This window comes from Triticum urartu, chromosome 5A (genome assembly GCF_056163025.1).
Source record: "Triticum urartu cultivar PI428250 chromosome 5A, HENAU_Tu73, whole genome shotgun sequence".
Classification (NCBI taxonomy): domain Eukaryota; kingdom Viridiplantae; phylum Streptophyta; class Magnoliopsida; order Poales; family Poaceae; genus Triticum; species Triticum urartu.
The window spans coordinates 218536416-218558988 of record NC_141877.1 but is presented as its reverse complement, the minus strand read 5'-3'; positions in this window follow the sequence as shown (position 1 = coordinate 218558988).

Genomic DNA, 22573 nt, shown 5'->3' with positions numbered 1-22573 from the left:
GATGATGGCCATATCATGTTACATATTTTGATTGCATGTGATGTTTATCTTTTATGGATCTTATTTTGCTTAGTATGATGGTAGCATTATAAGATGATCCATCACTAAAATTTCAAGGTATAAGTGTTCTCCCTGAGTATGCACCATTGCGATAGTTCATCATGCCGAGACACCACGTGATGATCGGGTGTGATAAGCTCCACGTTCACATACAAAGTGTGCAAGACAGTTTTTCACGCGCGGAATACTCGGGTTAAACTTGACGAGCCTAGCATATGTAGCTATGGCCTCGGAACACTGAGACTGAAAGTTCAAACGTGAATCATATAGTAGATATGATCAACATAGAGATGTTCACCATTGTAAACTACTCCATCTCACGTGACGATCAGACATGGTTTAGTTGGTATGGATCACGTGATCATTTAGATGACTATAGGGATGTATATCTAAGTGGGAGTTCTTAAGTAATATGATTAATTGAACTTTAATTTATCACGAACTTAGTCCTGATAATTTTTGCATATCTATGTTGTTGTAGATCAATGGCCCGTGCTACCGTTCCCTTGAATTTTCATGTGTTCCTAGAGAAAGTTAAGTTGAAAGCTGATGGTAGCAACTGCACAGACCGGGTCCATAATTTGAGGATTATCCTCATTGCTGCATAGAAGAATTACATCCTTGATGCACCGCTAGGTGCAAGGCTTGTTGTAGGAGCAACTCCGGACGTTATGAACGTTTGGCAAACTAAAGCGGATGATTACTCGATAGTTCAGTGTGCCATGCTTTACGGCTTAGAATGGGGACTTCAAAGATGTTTTGAACGTCATGGAGCATATGAGATGTTCCGGGAGTTGAAGTTAATATTTCAAGCAAATGCCCGAGTTGAGAGAATGAAGTCTCCAACAAGTTCTATAGCTGCAAGACGGAGGAGAATAGTTCTGTCAGTGAACACATACTCAGAATGTCTGGGTACCATAACCACTTGATTCAGCTTGGAGTTAATCTTCCTGATGATAGTGTCATTGACAGAGTTCTTCAATCACTGCCATGAAGCTATAAAGGCTTCATGATGAACAATAATATGCAAGGGATGAACAAGACGATTCTCGAGCTCTTCACAATGCTGAAGGCTGCGGAGGTAGAAATCAATAAGGAGCATCAAGTGTTGATGGTTAACAAGACCACTAGTTTCAAGAAAAAGTTCAAAGGGAAGAAGGGGAACTTCAAGAAGAATAGCAAGCAAGTTGCTGCTCAAGGGAAGAAGACCAAGTCCGGACCTAACCATGAAACTGAGTGCTTCTACTTCAAAGGGACTGGTCACTAGAAGCGGAACTGCCCCAAGTATTTGGTGGATAAGAAGGATGGCAAAGTGAAAGGTATATTTGATATACATTTTATGGATGTGTACCTTACTAATGCTCGTAGTAGCACCAGGGTATTTGATATTGGTTTTGTTGCTCATAGTTGCAACTCGAAGCAGGGTCTATGGATTAAACGAAGATTGGCTAAGGACGAGGTGACGATGCGCGTCAGAAATGGTTCCAAGGTCGATGTGATCGCGGTCCGCACGCTACCTGCACATCTAACTTCGGGATTAGTTTTAGACCTGAATAATTGTTATTTGGTTCCAGCGTTGAGCATGAACATTATATCTGGAACTTGTTTGATGTGAGATGGTTATTCATTTAACTCAGAGAATAATGGTTGTTCTATTTATATGAGTAATATCTTTTGTGGTCATGCACCCTTGATGAGTGATCTATTTTTATTGAATCTCGATCGTTGTGATACACATATTCATAATATTGAAGCCAAAAGATGCAAAGTTAATAATGATAGTGTAACTAATTTGTGGCACTGCTGTTTAGGCCATATTGGTGTAAAGCGCATGAAGAAACTCCATGCAGATGGGCTTTTGGAATCACTTTATTATGAATCAATTGATGCTTGCGAACCATGACTCATGGGCAGGATGACTAAAACTCCGTTGTCCGGAACAATGGAGCGAGCTACTGACTTATTGCAAATAATACATACTGATGTATGCGGTCCGATGAGTGTTGAGGATCGCGACAGGTATCGCTATATTCTGACCTTCACAGATGATTTGAGCAGATATGGGTATATCCACTTAATGAAACATAAGTCTGAAACATGTGAAAAGTTCAAAGAATTTCAGAGTGAAGTGGAAATCATCATAACAAGAAAATAAAGTTTCTACGATCGGATCGCAGAGGCGAATATTTGAGTTACGAGTTTGGGCTTCATTTGAAACAATGTGGAATAGTTTCGCAACTCACGCCACCTGAAACACCATAGCGTAATGGTGTGCTTTTGGCTAGCAAGGATAGGGGCAAGCACCACATGTTGATGGATCTATGACAATATGACTTCTATGTGAATATAAACAAACATAAACCATTAAGTTGTCTTCCTTGTCCAATGTCAACAATTTTGGCATATAATATTTTGATGAGGGTTCACAATCACAAAAGATTTCTAGGATAGTATATCTATATGTGAATCTTCTCTTCACTTAATAATTGATTCATGAGTTGCATCATTGACTAATGCTATGTTTGCCCCCGATTTGATCGTACACAAATCATACACGCAAATGTGTACGATCAAGATCAAGGACTCACGAGAAGATATCACAACAAAATTCTAAGCACAAATAAAATAATACAAGCTTTATATTACAAGCCAGGGGCCTTGAAGGCTCGAATACAAATGCTCGAAGACACAAGAGTCAGCAGAAGCAATAATATCTAAGTACACACATAAGTTAAACAAGTTTGCCTTAAGAGGGCTAGCACAAAAGTAGCAACGATCGAAAAGGCAAGGCTGTCGGTGTCAAAACCGGCAGATCTCGGGTAGGGGGTCCCAAGCTGTGTATCATGGATCGATGGGTAACAGGAAACAGGGGACACGATGTTTACCCAGGTTCTGGACCTCTTGATGGAGGTAAAATCCTATGTCCTGCTCTTGTTTATATTGATAGAGTATCAAGTACAGAGTTGATCTACCTCGAGATCATATGTTGTGGTCTAAAACCTAAGGGTACGATGAATAATGTCATAATAACCTACCGACTAGCCTGGCCTCGGCTTATATAATGTACCAGAGGCCTAGGATAACAGGAGTCCTAGTCGAATACGTTGATGGAGAGGAGTTGTTGTCTTGATCACCAAGTCTTATGGAATCTTCCTCGTATGTGTCTTCAGCTGTCCGAATTGGCCCATGAGTAAATGGCCATGGGGGTCCTCAGCCCAATCCAACTGATCGGGAGACGATGTGGTGAGTACCCCCTAGTCCAGGACATCGTCAGTAGCCCCCTGAACCGGTCTTCAAGTTGGGGACGCTCCTCGGTTCTTCCGAACTGTTCTTCGTCTTCGATCGTCGGTCTTGAAAACTGGTTCAACAAATCTTCCCATCTTCTATCTTGAGGATTGCCGAGCTAAATCTAAAAATCTCACACGTCGGGTATCCGAGGAGCCCTTTAAATCTTCGGCCTTTATTAATGCCTTGTTATTTTTATGCCACACCTCGGGTTTGGAGTTGTTCCCGGGTGGCAGCGTCCTCTTGCGTCCGAGCTCCAACGCTGGACTGCATTCGAGGTATCTTTTGCAGCCGAGCACCAACGCTGGACCGCTTTCCGAGCTCCAATGCCGGAATGTATCCGAGCTCCAACGCCGGACTATGTCCAAGATCAAACACCGGACTGTATCCGGGCTCCAACACCGGACTATATCCGAGGTGTCATAAATCACCTTGGTTAAAAAAGTTGAAGGAGTTTAGACGAGCTTAATGCCGGAAATGCCCTCTATGGAGCCAGCCATTCACGCCTGAGCTTTATGCCGGACTGCTTCCGAGGTGGTGCACCACCCCGACTGTGGGCCAATTTTTTTTCAATATTTTTGATTGGTGCAATTTATTCTCTGCTGAGATATATAGCCAGTAGCCCTCAAGGTGTGTATCGGTCTAAAATCCGATATGCAACTGAAGGATGACATAAGACCTCTGATCCTAGTAGCCGCTGAGACTCAGGTTGATTTGCAAAATCGGTCTGAGGATCAATTCCTAGCTCGGCAAAATACTTCGGGACATAAAAAGCAGTGTGCAGAGTCCTCGAGACTCAGGTTGGGTGCCGCCGACCAACCTGAGGATCATAATCTCCTCGAAAACTATATTGCACTTAAATTTTCTGCACTGGATTGCCAATGTAGTAGCCCACGAGACACTGGTCGGGTGGCAACACCAGATCAGGGAATCAATGTGCCCTTTTAATATTAGTAAATGATAAGCCCGAAGCCCAGTAGCCCCCGAGCCTTAATGCGGGCATGGGTGGCTGAATTAAGGATCAATATCCAGAGGAAAATCACAAATTATGTGTAATGATTCTATGTATCCAAGTACTTTGCATCATTAATGCTCGGATCCGCATTGTACAAAACTTTGTTGACCGACCATCGGCTTCAACCTCTTCGGCTAGTAGCCGAGGAGTGTTTTCCTACTTTATAAAGCCTTTATGAGGACAAAGATTTACGACAAACAAGGCAATCTGGCCATACGGTTTTATAAACAAAGGTACACAGAGAGATATGTTCTATTATTGTTTAACATAAGAAATGTCTTCCAAGAAAATAGTCCCACTATCGGTTCCTTTCTTTGGGTTGTCATGCTAGGCATGATCATGAAACCTCAGCTCTAATGTAAGAGCAAAATATTGAGGATTTAGTTTGGGAGGCCAGTTACTAGCCCCCGGTAGTGTTTGGCAATAGTCGAGGTCAAGCCGTAAAAACTTCGGCCAATGTTATGAATGGCCCGTCATTTAACATGGGGTGACCTCTATCGATCTTATAGTTTAACACAGTCATCGGATCGCTGGCCAGTTTGCGCTTATTGTGAAAGTCAGTTTTCGGCTTTCTTCACTGAGGCGCTTAACCATGCTAGCTGGAAGCACAATCGCAGTGGTTCTCCCTTTGCACACCTAGCCGAACAAAGCGGAACGTAGGAGGCAAGCACAGGAGCCGGGCAACCCAACTATTGACCGAAGACACAATTCGAAACCGATGCATATATAGCAATATCCAAGAATGTTTTTGCCAAATCTCTAAAGGTGTCCGGCGTTGCACTGCGAGACTTATGCTGAAAACACACAAATAGTTTAAAAGTGCCATAAGCTTGGAAAACCAAAAAACGCCAGTAAAAACTTGACGTCCGAACAAGATCAAGTGTTCGGTGCCAATCCGAAAATTGGAAAAAAAATTGTGCTTTTGTCGTGCTTTAACATGACACACCCGGTCTCAAGACTTCACGCGGGTCAGCCTACGGCTTCAAGCTCATTAACCCAAAGGCGGAGTACTTCTCCGAGGCCAGTTTAGCAAATTAAACTCGAGCGAATTTTAGAGAGAAGACAGGCCACCCGGCTATTGATCATACACACGAGTCGAAAAAGGAGCGGTAGAAAAAGACTTTGCAATGACCAAGAAGAAAACACATTTACTATAAAACAACTCATATAAATTTTAAGAGCCCCCAAGTGACTTGGGTAAAAGAATTTTATGCATAATGATTGTATGTAACGAAGTACTTATATCATATCTGTGTTCACCCGAACTTTAAACACGTCTTAACTGACCGTCGGCTTCTCCCTCTTCAGCCAAGGGCCGAAAAGTGTCATGTACTCCACCTGTCGAGAGTATCGACGGTGTTTCCGATGACTAGGCAATCGGGCCATAAGGCTGTAAGAGACAAAGCGCGCTCAGGGAACTTATGCTATATTACTAATGAAGTGTAAGAAGCATCTTCGAAGAAAATAGTACCTCCACCGATACCTTTCTTTGGTTGCTCATTGTTACTATGAGACTTGTGCAATAGATTTTTTGTACTCATGAGTTCCGTTGTGTGTCGACCATAATTGAAAACAATAAGAGCGCTAGCTTTCGGCTTCACCCAGTTTGAGGTACTAACTCGGATGACCCGGTAGTAACAATCGCAGAGGTGCTCCCTTTACTCCCTAGCCGAACAATTGGGAACATAGGGGTAAGCATAGGAGCCAGGCAACCCAGCTTGCGAAACACTTAAGTCAACATGGTGCATATTGTGGCGTAATACACGAACAAGGAACAAAGTCGTACAAGTATAATCATATGCAAGAGGAAAGGCTTCATAAAGGAAGCCCCTAAATAAACGGGGTATTTGAATTTGTGTGTCACAAACAAAGGTTGGACAAGGAATTTTTCACAAACAACTTCTTTCCAAAAATGTATAATGCTTGGTCGAACCGAACAAAATTTAAAACTGAAAGTTTTTGAGCATGAAAGCAACTTAGCTGGTTAATATGCTCGATGTTGATGATGCAGGCCGAGATTGTGGCGGGACGAGATCCCAGCCCAAGACGGTCCCGAGATGTCCGAGTAAAGAGCTCGGCTTGATTAAGTGGTGATGCAACATAGTCGATGGGCGAGGTGAAACCCCAGTACGACCGCGGCGACAGAGCAGGCCAGCAGTGTGACGCCGAAGCCCCCAGCATGTGTTAATGAGGTGATGACAAAGCCCCCAGTCAGCCGAGGTGACGTGGTACGTCGGTACGCCGAGGTGACAGCGCTGCCTGGCCCGGATTATCTACATGTGCACAAAAAATAGTGCAAGCCAGAGATAATAGGAAAAAAAATTCTTGCATAATAATAATATACGCAAAGTGAGTAATAAAAGAAATATGGCCCGTGTGCCAAACACTTGATGAGGTAGAGCTCTCTCGGTGATGCCGAAGTCCCCGAGGCAACCGAACACGTCGGTATGGCAACACGACCAACAAGGTGATCACGCGAGCCGATTTACGCCGATTGGGATGACGGCGTCAGCTTGCCGAAGAGACCACGTGATGGAGTCAAAGTCGATCACCTACACACATAAAATAGTGCGGTCCAAAAAGGATAATTTCTTTCCGCAAAAAATGATTTATTGAAAGAGATGTGGCCTGGCGCCGAAGTCATGTCGATGCAGGGTGTTGGCGTGACGCGGTGAAGGCGTGGCCAAGCCCGAATTCGCAGGCCGGTGTGAGTTCCGGATGCGGCATTCGCCGAACTGTATATGGAAACTGACCGAACCACTACGCCACCTTTGTTAATGCGGCCACCATTTGATAGACCTATGTATAGATGATGAAACAAACCGGAGTAATAATTCCTTGGGAAAAATAAACCCAAGCAAGAAAAATACTAGGATTAATAGCACCTGGTTTGTTTGTTGTAGCAATCTGAAGAAAGGTTACTCCCAAACATGGGACTCGATCCGCACACCCATTGCCTGATGGGTGATGAAGCGGTGGTGTGGTGATGCTGGCAAAGGTTGGCTCGCCGAGGAAAAGCCCGTGGTCCAGCTAATGTGATGAAGCTGGTCGGCTGGTGACGCCGAAGTCTCCGAAGTAAGTTGATGAAGAGATGGTGAAGCCCTCGGTCTAGCCGAGGAGACAGAGTAGGTCGGTAAGGAGACGTTGCAGCTGCCGTGTCGGCCGAGGTGTTGAAGCAGTTTGGCGTGATGGACATCGGCTTGAAGAAGCAACAGTGTGGCCATGTCGACGCAGGTCGTAACTTGTGACGCGGTCAATGCCGGTTGGATGAAGTGACCATGCGGCGATGCATGTGTGCCCGCTCCGTGTAATCCGTGGGGCGGCGATGTTGGTGATGATTTATCCTTGTTGATTCCGAACTCTTGTTCGCTCGCCGAGATGATGATCCGAAGAAGTTGAGCTCGGCTCAAAAGGCGACGACGTGTCTAGCGCAGGTCGGCAGCCGTGGAGCAATATTGTCAGACTGGTTTGACACCAGCATGATAGTGAAGATTACCTCAGAGGAGGCTTAAAACTTTATGGGCACGTGTTTAAAAACAATGCACAATACCCTAGGAGAAAATTCCTTTAAAAAGGTTGTCCCATATCACGTTCATAAAGAAACATGAATTCGGGTCAGATCCGTATTCATGCAGGAAACAGATCCGAAAAGTGATGCACTAATAGAAAGGTTCCCGGACTTTGGACGGTCGTATCGAGCTGAAACTTTTAGGGGTATTAGATATAGGAATTCCGCAGCCAATCAACGGTTGGATCTTCCAAAGGATGTCCAATCTAGGTGCTAGAGACCACGCCCTAAACTCGTCCAGATTCTCGTCCAGATTTGACAGGGCTCCGGTATATCGTAGATTGGCGGAGATTCCTCCATCGGAACTCGACGAAATTTTGCATGGTTATTGTAGACTCAATTCCGCACAATTCAATGGAAGGGATCGTCAAAGCGATGCTCGAAGAGGTGGTGGCAGCGGATACAAGTTCGCTGTTCGGAAAAACAACATGGTAGCCCGAGGGCGATGTTGATGTTGAGCCCCTGAGCTCCATGGATGATTACTCCATGATCTTGATAGAGATCGGAGTTGATGTTGAGGAAGGCCCTCATTAGAACATGACGATCGGAGAAGGAGCGCGGTCCTCGGTTGAGCCAAGGTGACCAGTCGAGCCGGCGATGAAGATGCCGGCATCGCAGTTGACCTGCGGGAAAGCCATTGATCCTTTGCTGATCACACATCGGAACTCTCAATGAAAGCACCATTGTCGGTGTAAAAACCGGCAGATCTTGGGTAGGGGTCCCAAGCTGTGTATCATAGATCGATGGGTAACAGGAAACAGGGGACCTCTTGATGGAGGTAAAATCCAATGTCCTGCTCTTGATGGAGGTAAAATTCTACGTCCTGCTCTTGTTTATATTGATGGAGTATCAAGTACAGAGTTGATCTACCTCGAGATCATATGTTGTGTTCTAAAACCTGAGGGTATGATGAATAATGTCATAATAATCTATCGACTAGCCTGGCCTCGGCTTATATAACGTACCAGAGGCATAGGATAACAAGAGTCCTAGTCGAATACGTCGATGGAGAGGAGTCCTTGTCTTGATCACCAAGTCTTGTGGAATCTTCCTTGTATGTGTCTTTGGCTGTCCGAACTGGCCCATGAGTAAACGGCCATGGGGGTCCTCGGCCCACTCCAACTGATCGGGAGACGATGTGGTGAGTACCCCCTAGTCTAGGACACCGTCAAAGGCCTCCTGCCTGGGACCTCCTAACTACTCCTCGAAGTCGAACTCCATGTAGAATCATCCGTGGGATCCTCTGGCTCCTGGACTCCATCATATGATCGCAATAACCGAGAAAAGGGAAAAAATAAGTAGCAAAGCAACCGTGAGTACTCATTCAAAGTACTCGCAAGCAAGGATCTACACTAGATATGCATTGGTATCTGTATAATGGGGTAATATCTGTGGGCTAAACTGTAGAATGATAGAATATGAGGGGAAAGCTAGTCCTATCGAAGACTACGCTTCTGGCAGCCTCCATGTTGAAGCATGTAGAAGAGAGTAGCTGGTAAGTTCACCAAGTATCATTGTATAACATAATCCTACCCGGCGATCCTCTCCTCGTCGCCCTGTCAGAGAGCGATCACCGACTTGTATATGGCACTTGAAAGGGTGTGTTTTATTAAGTATCCGTTTCTAGTTGTCATAAGGTCGAGGTACAACTCCGGGTCATCCTTTTATCGAGGGACACGGCTATTCGAATAGATAAACTTCCCTACAGGGGTGCACCACATTACCCAACACGCTCGGTCCCTCTGGCCGGACACACTTTCCTTGGTCATGCCCGACCTCATAAGATCAACACGTGCAGCCCCACCTAGGCAGAACAAAGAGGTTAGTACGCCGGTCTAAATCCTATGCGCGTAGGGGTCTAGGCCCATCTCCCATTGCACACTTGCACGTTGCGAGGGCGGCCGGTGAGCAGACCTAGCAACCTCCATTACAAAGGAAGTTGCGTTACACGGTCCAACCCGGCGCGCGCCACTCAGTCGCTGACGTCAAGAAGGCTTCGGCTAATACCACGACATCGAGTGCCCATAACTGTTCTCGGGTAGTTGGTTAGTGCGTGTAGGCCAGTGGCCAGACTCAGATAAAATACCAAGATCTCATTAAGCGTGTTATTTTGAAGTAATCGCAGACGCCGACCAGGGCCAGGCCCACCTCTCACCTAGTTGGTCTCAACCTGCCCTGTCACTCCGCCACAAAGATCCACCCAAAGGCCGTCAGGACAAAGGTCCTTTCAGCCCCCAATCCGTGAATCACTCTTGAGTACTCTACAAGCCGACCCGTCTTTAGTCACAACATGTATCATATATAATGTATATAGGTACATACCCGTGATCACCTCCCAAGTGATCACGGCCCGATCGTATAGCATGGCAGACGGACAAGAATGTAGGGCCACTGACGATAATCTAGCATCCTATAGTAAGCATTTAGCATTGCAGGTAAAACTAACAACAGTAGTAGCAAAGACAGGCGATGCATCAGAATAGGATTAACGGAAAGAAGTAACATGCTACACTACTCTAATGCAAGTAGTAGAGAGAAGGAATAGGTGATATCGGGTTGATCAAGGGGGGGGGGCTTGCCTGGTTGCTCTCGCAAGAAGGAGGGGTCGTCGTCGATGTAGTCGATCATAGGTATCGACAGCGGTCTCGGGGTCGACCGGAAAGAAGTAACGGAGGGGGAACACAATATATAACAGAGTAATCAAAGCATCAGAAAATATAACAAGGCAATACGCAGTGCCAGGGGTGAGCTAACGCAGGGATAGGTGATACCGGCGAATGGGGAAAACATCCGAGAAAGTATCCCCGGTGTTCGGCGTTTTTGGACAAACGAACCGGGGGAAAGGTTGCACGTTTGCTATGCTAGGGACGCGTGTAGGAAGAACGGACTGCGTATTCGGATTTGTGTCGTCGTTCTGAGCAACTTTAATGTATAAAGTATTTTCATCCGAGTACGGTTTATTTTATATGAATTTTCAAAGTTTTATAGTTTTTCTGAAATTATTTATTAATTCGAATTAAATAAGAAAAAGCCATGTGTACCCAGTGGCAGTCTAGCCCCAGAGGCTCACATGCAGGCCCGTTGACTGCTGAGTCTGTAGTCAACATTTGACTCGTCAGACTATGAACAGTGCCGTTGGTCCCACCAGTAAGTGACTCAGTGTATATTTTAAACTAAATACTTTTTTAATTTAATCCTAATGGCCTTGGGCCCACTGTCATTGACTTCCAGGGGGTTAGCACTAAAAGGGGATTACCCCCAATTAAGCTAGGAGGGCTCATGGGGGGCTTTATACGCGCGCGCCAACGGAGGTGTGCTGGCGGCCACGGCGTTCGGCCGACCGGCCGCGGTAGGCGGAGGCGGACGCCGGAGCTAGGGAGGCCAGCGCATGCGGCCCACGGCGGCCCGATGACGGTGCTGCGGGGCGAGCGAGGACACAGGCGGGGGAGCAGTGCGGCAACAACGGGACCAGCGGTGGAGCCGATGAGGGCAAGCGGTGGCGTAGGAGAGGAGCAGCGGCGCCGGGGGGAGTAGGGCCCGAGCGGGCGACCTGGCGCACCAGAGCAGTGCGGTAGAGGAGCAGGCTGGGGCGGGAGCGGGGAGGCATGGCAGCCGGCGGCGAGCGCGGTAGTGGGAAGGCGCGATAGCGTACAGAGGCTGCATCAGCTTCATGCGAGCGGCGGTAGCGGCGCTGGGCTGCAGTATGGGCAGCCGCAGCAGCATAGGGCATGACCGCAGATGGCTAGGCGCGTGCGCTAGGGCTCGTGAGTGCGAAGCGTTGGACGCGACGACAGTGAGCATGGGTTTGGTCAGGCACAACGCTATAGGGCAAAACATAACGAACCTAGATGCTAGGCTGCATCTACATGGGCACGAGAGCACTGCCGTGTGCCTAGCTGGCCCCGGGACAGCCGGTAGCCACGATGGGGATGATGCAGAGCATCCTATGGACATCACCATGTCAAGAGTCTGTTTGGCAAGTGACACGTGCGACCTCTACTTCACATACACAAATGTGAATCATCTCCTTTACACGTGCTCACTTGACCGCTTCGAGGATGGTACACCACTTGACACTTCTCCCATGTGCATGCATAGGTATTGTCGGAGCGTCACGGATGTTGAGGAGGAGTGCAAGTGCCAAGGAACAACTACACCATCCGCGAGGGAAGCATGGAAGCGACGACGGAAGAATGCAGACACAGCTGCCATGACCCGGACATCCGGCCTTGGCCCGGACATCCGGCCCCTGAAGATGTCAACAGCAGCAGCAGCCTGGCAGCCGAAGTGCTACAGACCCCGGACATCCGGCGTCAGCCCCGGAGATCCGGCACCTCGCCAACACCCGAACATCCGACCTCGCCCCCGGAAATACGGATAAGTCAATCCAGAGAGCACTATGACCAGCCCCGTCAGCCCAGACATCTGGCCTGCCAGCCCGGACATCCGGCTCCCCGTGAAGCCCCAGACATCCGGCCAGACGCCCGAACATCTGCCCCCTGCTTGCATGCAGTGCCCCACCTTGCATCCACGAAATCCATCAAATTTTGTCCCCGAAATCATCAATTTCCACCCCCAATTCGATTTTTTTGCCCCAAACGAGATCTGGAATCATCGGGCCGGACATTCGGGCCCCAGGCCGACATCCAGGCCATCGGGCCGGACATCCGGCTCCTGGAGCACAAAATCCGCACGGTTCTGGACATACACCCCTAGATATCCGGCCCCCACCCTTGGATTTCTGACCCCTGGGATTTCAGCCTTCCCCGTTTCACCGTTTTGACCATAACTTTCACATTCGGAGTCCGATTTTCGCATACTTTAGCTCATTGAGTAGCTATTGACATCCTCTATCCCTCTAGATAGGTTCCATCACCATTAGACTGCATCAAAGTTTTTGCACTTTGGCATCTTTGCCTAGGGCTTCCACCATATCACCCGCATAACCACCACCGACTTCCGCAACCTAACCCATTTTGTTCCTTATAGCATTTGAGGTTGTTTGAGTTGTGATTAGAATCTCCTAAGGTGTTTTGGCTACTTAGGGATGGTCGCTTCTTCATAAGCCACCACCATAACTTCCGCATAGGCTTACCCACGATACACTTCCACCACCTTAACCCATTTTGACCAGGTTTCCACCAATACTTCCGCAACCACCACCGCATTCCGCTACCACCATTTTGACATTTGACGTTTGAGATTTTGAGTTCACGGTTTTCCGTTTCCTAAGGTGTTTTGGCTAATTAGGGATGGTTCTACATCAAGAACACCGCCACTCATCATCGCTAAGGACGGTAACCTCAACGACACTATTGTATATTGACCTTGCCATTGCATTGATAACCCATAACCCATTTTGCGTCACTTGCCTATCGAGACTAGCCATTTGAGTATTGCCGACAATGTTACTTGTGCACATTAGTGATCATCGATCTATACCTTCCATTGCATACATACCATATCATCTTGGTATCATATCATCTCTTGTGTCACAAGATTGTTCCCGAATATAAACAATTGCTATCTTGGTTTGTGCATTTCGCATTATGGCCATATTAAAAAAGAAGAAGAAAGAATAAGCTTTTAAGAAAAAGAGAAAGAGCGGAGAAGCTTGTAAGAAAGAGCCATAACTTCGTATCATAGTGCATTACAATATATCATATGGTATCATACTTGATCATCTTGGATCATCGTGTGAGAAACACAGGGAACCATACATATATAGCATACTTGGGATAGAAAGTTTATCCATTTTGCATCTTATAGGTGGTGCAAAAGTGTCGTATCTGCCTATTGAGCAATCATGCTAGCGTATCTCTTGAGTTGTGCAACACGAGCATTTTCCGTGGACTCCACATTTTGCGCTCATTCCTTGGTTGCACGACCCCATTTATCTATCCGTGTGTGCGTTTCCGTGTACCATTCTTTGCTATTGGTCTACTTGTTGCACTTGCGAATTTGTGAATCTCTTTCAACATTATTTACTCTTGCTAACATTTTGCATCAATTTTTTGTGGCACTATCCTCAGCGAGCTCCACAATAAGCCTTATTTTGTGTAGGTGTGAGAAACTGACAAGATCTGGTACCAATTGTGCTATTTCCTTGTTACATTATTGAGTGATCATTGATCCATCTTCAACATTGGTTAAGGTACATTTGGTCTAGTTCCTCTCTTTCTCCCACTCACATTTGCCCGAGTCTTGTGATGGATAGGCAAGGCATTTCACCTTCGGTCTACACCAACAACGACGAGTCCGATGCCACGAAAAACTCTACCGACGCCAAGATGCAAGCTCAAATGGAGGAGATCAAAGCCCTCATCAAGTCCTATAAGCGATCTTCCTCATCTTCGAGAAGACACTCAAGAGCACATGCTTCCGAGCTACCATCTCCGGCAAGATCACATCTGCATCGACACAATCACCGACGAGAACGTGAAGGTCAAGAGCTCTACAGCAACAACCGCTCAATGACTTCACCACCTCCCTTGGCATCTTCGCCAAGCAACTTCAAGGCATCTTTGTCTACGTACAAATGGAATCTTCGCCAACAAGCACCCCAAGACTACACTCAAGAGAAGCTCCCCAAGCTCAAGTCCGCGACTTCCTTGAGCTACTACGACCTCGACACCGACCACAAGATTCCTTTCTATGGGACTCAAGAACCCGAGGAGTATCTCGAGTGGGAGCACCTAATGGAGGACTACCTCAAGCTACATCAAGTTCCTCCCAAAGATCAAGAGAAGTGCGCCACAACAAACTTCCACGACTACGCATCAGCATGGTGGCTTCACACACCTTCGGAGAGCTACGACATGAGTTGGCCCAAGACGAAGAGAGCTTTGCGGTGAGAGTTCGTGCCTCCAACCTACACGGAACAACTTCTACGACAATTGGAGAACACCACCCAAGGATCCAAGTCCATCGATGGGTACTTCAAGGAGATGAAGATTGCCTTGCGACGAGCCAGAGTGGATGACCCCATTTTGATGATGTTCTACTTCATGATGGGATTGAACAATGACATCTCCAAGACTATCTTCCTCGAGAACTACAAGTCCCTTGACGACAACTACATTGGTGCTCTCAAGGCGGAACTAGAACTCATGAAGACCAAGGCTTCTCCACCCCAAGCACACTTCGCGGTGACCAATCTCTACGACAACGAGCATGAGGATAGTACCACCAAGATGTCCAAGCCCGATCAGCTCCAAGACGATGCTCCCAAGTTCGACTTCACAGCCATCCCTCTTTTGGGCATTGATGGTGCCGAATTTACTTCGACTCTTTTTCAAGACGGTGTGGCGACGACTATGACTATGGAGCCAATCAAGGAACATCAAGCGACATGTTGACGAGCAAGGATGATGCTTTCATCTTAGGAGGCGAGAGTGATGATGTGCCATCTTCGGCCTTCATCCACGGCGACGACAACGAGATGGTTGAGCATGGGATTTTCCCTTCGACCACAATGACATATGATGACTTGAGTGACTTTAGCCACCATATTGAGAGTGAGAGTGACTTCACCACTAGCCCGATATATGATGTGTTGCTACAATTCCCATGTGAGGAGAGCCACAACCCCCACCACTTGAGTGAGATGAGTGACTCCACCATATGTGACCTTGAGTGCACCTACCTTGAGAGAGTGAGTGAACCACCACATAGAGAGAGTGAGATAGTTGATAGGTCATGTAAGGCCAATTTCAACACTAACGACTTGACCTCTACCTCTATTGTGTATTCTCATTTGGTGCTAGGTCCAATATATGATGACGCGCCGATTCTCGACGACTCTATCCTTCCTTTGGATAAGATGATGGCCATGGTGGAATATGATGCACCCCCCACATGGTTCCATCAAGATGAAGATGACCACCATTTGGTCTTTCCCACCTCACTATACCACTTGAGTGGAATGAGAACGGTAACATAGGTGACGGTTATGCTCTAGTCCCACTAGTGGACATTCTTGACATTGATTGCTTGCATGATGTTTATCAACCTATTACCATGCTTCATGCTAGCGCTACTTCCTTTTGTGATGATTTCTTGCCCATTTATGATGAGTATGATCATTCTCATGTGGATTCTATTAGTTGTGATGCCATGTTACATAGGATTTCTTGTGACAATTCTTTAGGTCACATCATGTTTGACAACCTGCTTGACTTGTCATTTGCTATGCATGAGATCAATCATATGTCATATTTGCAATCTCTTCCTAGTGACTATGCATATGCCATTAAAATAAACCCAATTTGCACATATGGCATAGATGACAAGCCCATGATTATTGACATTTGTTTCTCTTGTGATGATATTGATATGCTCCCTTTGCATCATTCATCTCATATGCCACGCCATGACCAACTAGCTTCGGATATGCATTGTTTTGGATGTTGTCCATATTTTCCGTATGATGTTTCAAATATTGCACATGAGGAGACCCCCATAGTTTCCTCATACATTTTTGGAGATTTTGATCACTCCCATCCATTGCATGATCCCAATACTTGTGTGCACCATATGCTCCCCATGAATAAAAATGCTATTGTTGTGCCTTATACTTGTACGCACAATTTACATCCCCATCGTGTTATACACAATAACTATTCTTTCATGATGGATGACATGTTCTTATACCATGCATAAAATTTCTTTGAGCGATGCTTATCTTGTGCTTACTCTCACGTGAACATACACATCATGATGGATGATGTGTACATTTACCACACACACAATTTTCTTTCGTTTGTGTAGGTACCCATGCTTACTTATCAACCTCACAATCCCATGAGTTGAAAAAACAAGCTCTAGAGAGCAATGATGACTTGGGATCCCATGGATTGTCTTTCCCACCACTCTCTTCGCACAAAGACTTCACGCATTTCTTCTACATGGCCCTCACTTGGTTATGGGTTATTGTCCAATACATATTCTATGCCCATCTTGCCATGTTCACTTTGCATGATATGCCCATTCCTATGCCTTTGCCATGCATTTGTGACCCATGCTTTGCATTACACATGATGATTGATTCTAGTACTTGTATGTGTACTTGCAAGCTTGGTGGAGATATTGCTTATCGCCATGTTACACCTATGGCCCATACCTATGATGATATCTTGACCATGATTTCCTTTCGTGCTTGCGATATGTCATGTGCTTTATCTATGCCTACTATTTTCTCACATGACATGATTGCCATGATTTCCTCTAGTATGTTGCATCTTCGCACTACTATCTTGCACGACTTGATTACTATGCTTGCTTATGTTTCATCACCAACGATTCATACTTTCTCACTTCATGCGGTTGATGACAACCCTTTACATGCTTTTCACATGATTGTTATTGCTTCTTTTCATATATCTCCATATGTTGCCTCTCTCATGTTAGACAATTTGCCATGTATTGAGTGCAACAATGATTCTAATCTTCCTCATGAGATTGCCCCCATAGCATTCTCACATATATTTGGAGATTTTTGACATATTTCTTGTGAAGCATGCTTGTCTTACCTCTTTGAACCATATACCCAGTGCCATGAATATTGTCATTGTTGCATCATATTATTCATGCACTTGTGCTTCTAATGGTTATGTGCAAGAGAAGAGAACCATCATGATGGATGATGTGTTTATCTACCATGCGCCTACGTTCTTTCTTTTGTTGTGTGCATGTGTAGTATACTTGGATTTCTTATCAACTTCCACGTCACGTGAGTTGACAATCCGAGCTCTTGAGAGCGAACCACCTTCTACCACGACGATTCTACATTGCACTTGCTTGTACTTCGGCATTGTGAAGGACGCACAAGGACACGCCTTCAAGGTGACATCTTTCTTGAGCATGGATATGATGGATCATACTACTTGTGTTGTTTGCACCATGAGACTTATTGTTCATCTTGGACCACTTGATTGCACACTTGTTAGAGATCTTGCTTTGACTTGTCATTTTCACCATTCCATGCATCATGATATATACGCCTTGTGTGTTGCATCCAATTCTTGGATTTCTTGCTCCTCTCATATGTTTGGTTGCAACAATGTCATCACTTCACATATGCCATGTCCCATTGACTGCTACATGCTTTCCTTGATTGCCTCACACATTATGAACAATTTCTCTTTCCATTGTGTTGAGTGCCACACGATATTCACTACACCCCATGCACATTATGCTTGGATTATCTTGCAATTGACCCATGTGTTTAGACACTTCATTTTATTTGCTGTTGTGAATGCTTCTTATGCCTACCATATACCTTTCATTGAGCGCTTTGCCCATGCTTGCTATGACTTTGAGGTAGATGCTTATTTTCTTGTTACACATATTTGCATCACTACCTCACATTTACATGCTTGTCCCCATGATATCCTTACTTGTGCTCGACTCATATGCTTAGATGCCATGCCACAATCCTTTGTCACACCATATGCTATGCTTGATGATGACACTTGTTCGGTGACTCACCTCTCGAATGCTTGGTTTTGCACTAACGCTAACCACATTTGTTTTTCCAAGTGTTTGTTGTCCTTGCTCCTTTTGAAGGAACCACTAGATGGTGCGACATTGGAGAGTTCCCATTTCGAGCTTCAAGATGACAAGTAATTGGTGAACGTCCACTTCACCACGGAGAAGCCATCTCTTCATGGTGATTTGGTTTTCGATCTGAGGTCGGATCTTTCCCAAGGGGGGGGGAGATGATGCAGAGCATCCTACGGACATCACCATGTCAAGAGTCCGTTTGGCAAGTGACACGTGTGACCTGTACTTCACATACACAAAGGTGAATCATCTCCTTTACACGTGCTCACTTGACCCCTTCGAGGATGGTATACTACTTGACACTTCTCCCGTGTGCATCGTCCTTTGTTGGATTTAGATAGTGTATCTCTTTGTGTTTCGAGGATCTAGCGCATGTGTGACCGCTTCTTGTCTATTTGTGTGTTTCCTCTCGTTTCCCTTCGTGATTTCCCTCGCGTTTCCCCTCGTGTTCTTCGTAGAATCCCCTCCAATCGTGAAAGATCGGGCGTCTAGGGTTCTACCCTACATCAGGGGAGAACCACAGCAGCGGCGGGGCGTTTTGGCCAAAGCAAAGCGAAGACGACGACGGGACTACAGCTATGCATCAAGAGCAGTTGGGGACGGGAAACGTAGCGTAGCTCACCATGAACTGGAAGAGGAGCTCGTGGAGGCCCGAGATGCAGTGAAGGCGACGAATTCGTCGATGGAGTCGCGGTGGCCGGAGGTTGAAGACGACATCAGTCCCCGGACTTGGCAGCATACTGGCTTGATCTCGAAGGCACGGGCGAGGTGGACGAGCTTGGCGGAGCTATCGGACATGCTTAGAGGGCACAGGGTGGACGACGTACACAAGAATGAGGTGAGCCATGGCGACGGCGATGGCCGGCGAGTCCGGATTGGGATGAGGGAGCACGAGGGATGGGGAAAGGCGGCTAGGGTTTGACAGCGGCATTGGGGATGCGCCCTTATCCGCGAGGGGGCCGTGGGATGGCTGCCCCGTAGCCATCGGCGGCCATGGTCGCCTGGATGGCCGCCACGCCTTCCCCGTCTCTCCTGTAGAGAGGTGGAAGGAAAGGCCGTGGGTGTTAAGCCGAGCTACACTGTTACACGACTGGGCCAATTTTACAGTACTGCATTTAGTCTAAATCCTTTTTCCTTTTTTGTTTGTTTATTTCCTTTTTCTATTTTATTTTAATTTTAACAAAATACCAAAGTGGTCCCTAAATTGATGTTACAAATTAGGTCACAACCACAGAAAGTTTTATCCCAAAATAAAAATATTTTATTATTTTATAATAATAAAAATGCATTTAAATAATGGTTTTAGCTACTGTTTAATTGTTTTAGTGCATTTAAACATTTTATAAAGACTTGGTTTCTCCACCAATATTACTTATGAATTATTTGTCACATCTAGAATATTTTAGTTTTAACATCTGAAAACTTTACTGTTTGACTCGATTTTGAATTTGAATTCAAATGGGATTTGAATCATCGTGAGATTAACATCAGTAATCGTAGTGATGTGGCATCATTAGGAGAGGGTTACTGTAGCTTAATTACCCGGGCGTCACAATTCTCCTCCACTAGAAGAAATCTCGTCCCAAGATTTAAAGGGTGGAGTAAGGGGGAAAGGTTCTGGTTACGAAATTCTAGCGAGTGTTCTCGGTCTTTGTTGCTCTTCTCGAAGAGATCAATCCATGACATTGATGTCTTCATTTCTCCGCTTTAGGTCATCAGGATGAAGTCCGCATCCTTTCTTCGGGAACTCCATCGTACTTACGAAAGAATAAGGGGTGGGTATTCTGGGAGAACGGACGTCCGCAAGGTTGACTATCTGGTTGAAAATATCAAGGAAGGTGTCATAAAGTAACTCTCGAATTGAAACTTAAGAAAATATCGAGAGAAAATTAAGGAGGTATCATGGAAATTTTCAGGCAGGCAGGCAATCATTCGATGCGTGAAACAGGGCGTGGAAGGGGTTCAAAGCAATGAGTTTAAGTATTGTGTCTGATGCCAGAATTGATTAACTCGCGGAAGGTGGCTTGTGAATTACCTACGAGGCCACGTGCAAGGAATAAATTTGAGGGACATGGGGGTGTACACGAGAGTCAGGTTTTTATCCTATGGAACTGTGGGTTATGGGCCCACCATGTGGTTAAAAGTAGGAAATGTGTTGACACCTTGCACGGTCATGATAGCAAGACATGTCAGAGGGTAGCCTATCAATTATGTCGGCAACAATGTCGATACCAAGGGCGAGGGATGAAGAGAACCATTTTCCTACTCGTTGAACGAGGCAGACCATTAGGCAAAGTTCTCATCCATCGGTGGCTACCGGAATGTCATCAACTATAGTAACAGGGTCTTGCTGACAGAATTGTACACCGAGATGTTTACATAAGCAGGAGAATATTACTGCTTAGATCATATAGACCTCGAGAAAGGTTAAACCAAACAATGGAAAGGATAATATGATTATCAAATTAAACAGAACAATGGAAAGGAAAATATGTTTAAACACATATTTTAGGGGTATATCCTTCCCAAGGACAAATAGAGCATGTTATCCATGACATGATAGAAGTAGAAAACCATTTAGGTAAGGGGAGAGGAATTTCATGACATTACCCAAACAACAATGTTTGAATAATTGATAAAGAAAATTTAGCATTGTGCTTCAAATGTTCTTATTGATGATAGGAGTACCACATCCATTCTTCGAGACAACATTGACATGGTCTTCAAGCAAAGGTTGGACTTTGGATACACAAAGGATCCATCAAGAACAAATTATAAAATAAGACTTATGATTTCCTAATGGAAGAATCGCTAATCTTGCTAAAAAGGAAATTATAACAATAGGTCCTCCGACCAGGTGTGCTAGGCACGACATCATCTTACCGGGTCATATAAAGACCAATGATATAACTCTTGGATATATGCTCCAACCATCATATCTGACCGAGATTTAGATCTGATTGGTGTCAGGATACCTCAGACTCAGGATGCCCGAGGAGAAAAGGTGTGACACAAATTGACGAGATGACATCGAAGATTCTTGGGAAATGAACTATGGAAGCGAGTCCCGAAACAAGAGTTCATCATTAAACCAAGGAGAGGACGAGGAGGCGGCGGATGGACTTGGCGACAACTCATCAAGATTTCCAAAAAGGATGGATTTCCACAATCATGTGAACAAGGAGATAACATTTGTCCGATCAAATGATATAATGATGTATGCTCCAGGAAAACATACAAAATTAAACATTGGTTGAAAGGTGCACCCGAAATATGGGCTTAGGTAGCATGATCAATGTTAGAATGGTGATTCAATAACCAATAGTCTAAGAATGAACTGTCAACCATTAACTTCAAACCGTAGGGTTGCTAGAAGTTTTGAAATTAGACCTCACATTTCATTTGTCGGTATTCCGGTTAGCAACATGGGGACCAAGAAAATGAATGGAGATTACGAGAAGTATTACCACATCAAGAATTCTCAAGAGATGGAGCAATTCTCACAACATCCTTGACGTAAAGGATGGTAATACTCCAAAGTAGAACATAATACAAACTGGATAGGAAGTTACATCGATAACAAGAACAAGTTCGTGATGAAAGGAAGGTAAGGATGTTGTCGATGGTAACTCCAATTAACAAGGGACGAGGATGGCACTTATCATCATGAATTCGATTGATATTATGGTAGGAGTCAAAACGTTGATGATGATCACGACAAATTTTGTCGAGAGGCTCCACGAAGAAGCAATTGAATAGTGATTGCATCAAGCAAAAGGAATGGTGAAGCGAAAGGTTATTGGAACCAAGGGTACGACACAAACTCAAAATCAAGCTTGTTGTTCAAGGCGAAATGATACGGCGAGGAAGATCGACATAAGGTTATCTCATCGTCAAAATTTGTGCTCCGGGGAGAAGGTCCAGGCAGCACAGTTAAAATTTGCACGATAATGATGTAGCCGATCAAGCTAGGATTGACATGATGGAGTATTAAACTTCTCAACAACAAAGTACTGGGAGTATTGAATCTCAGTGTTGATTCGATTCACAAATCGGTGTTCTCGATTGACGACAACCCAGAA